At 31.8% G+C, this 1,180-nt stretch overlaps 1 non-coding gene across 1 annotated transcript; it reads right to left on the reverse strand.

Moving 5' to 3' along the window:
* Window positions 1–344: 344 nt before the first annotated feature.
* On the reverse strand, window positions 345–446 carry LOC112427841 (small nucleolar RNA U13). Its single transcript, XR_003019592.1, has one exon. It is a non-coding gene; the product is annotated as a small nucleolar RNA U13 (small nucleolar RNA).
* Window positions 447–1,180: the final 734 nt, after the last annotated feature.

The following is a 1,180-nucleotide window of genomic DNA, read 5'->3' on the forward strand; positions in this document are numbered from 1 at the left end:
TAGCTGTATCTGTTAAATATTGCAGAAAGCACTTTGTTAATGGCTTTTTATAATTGTTCAGTTTTCAGTTGAATTATCTTCTCCGCAAGGATGTCTTCCTACAATCACATGTCGAAAAATATCCCAATTATTCTCTCTGTATCTCTATAAAATGAAAAGAAGTCCACCTATAAATTTTGTTTATTTTCCTATAAATTACTTATTTTGCTCACTGAAGAATCCACTGGTTTTTAAAATGCCTTTAAACTCTGCATATTATGTATTTGCTATCGACCTGTTTATAAAAGTTGTTTTCTACATTCATATATTTTGGGTTTGTTTCTTTCTTTCTTTCTTTTTTTTTTTTTCATGTTATGCCATGTGCTGAAGTCCTAAGCTTTGAGGGAGGCACATCTCATACATGAGCATTAAAAGTCATATATCACACTTACGAACCACAAAACTACCTCATCTTTTAATTGTCTATTTCTGTCAATGATTTTAACTTTAGAAATTGATTTATCAGGATCTATGATTGAAGCTTCTGATTTTTTTTTTGGTTGTTTCACTTGTCCCATCAAAATGCATTTTATCCACAATAGCAACAATCTCCTTTGAAAAAATAAGCAAATACCACTTAGTATTGCTTTCATTCTCTTAGACTAAACCCCAACTCCATAGCATTTACTACAGTGCACTGTGTGATGTGGCCCCCACCAACTTGTTGACAATATACTTTATTGCAATCAAGACACACGGACCTACTTTCTGATTATAAAAAATAGTAAATTCATTCTTATGTTGTGAGATTTCCAATTGCCCGTTCCTTTGTCTACATCTACATCTTTACATGACAAGCTTCTTCTCATAATTTAGTTTTAGCTGAAATGATTATATCTTCTTTTATGTCCTCGCTGAAATCCTTTCCAAAGTAAAATGTGCCCCATTTTCGGGAATACTCTCTGTCAAAATCCTCTTTGTGTTTCACTGTTACAAAATCATATTTACCTGAATTTGCCATTGCATATTTAGAAGGTGCACCTTGCTCTCCTTATTCCCTATTATATTCCCAGTAAAGGGAATACTGTATTACAAGTTTCATTAAATATTTGGTGAATGCTATTTCTTTCTTCTTGGATAGCATAAATAAAAACACTAACTTTATTCTTAAATACAGATTTATATAAGCTCACTCTATTTC

The sequence above is a fragment of the Macaca nemestrina genome, chromosome 2, assembly GCF_043159975.1.
Source record: "Macaca nemestrina isolate mMacNem1 chromosome 2, mMacNem.hap1, whole genome shotgun sequence".
NCBI classification, from domain to species: domain Eukaryota; kingdom Metazoa; phylum Chordata; class Mammalia; order Primates; family Cercopithecidae; genus Macaca; species Macaca nemestrina.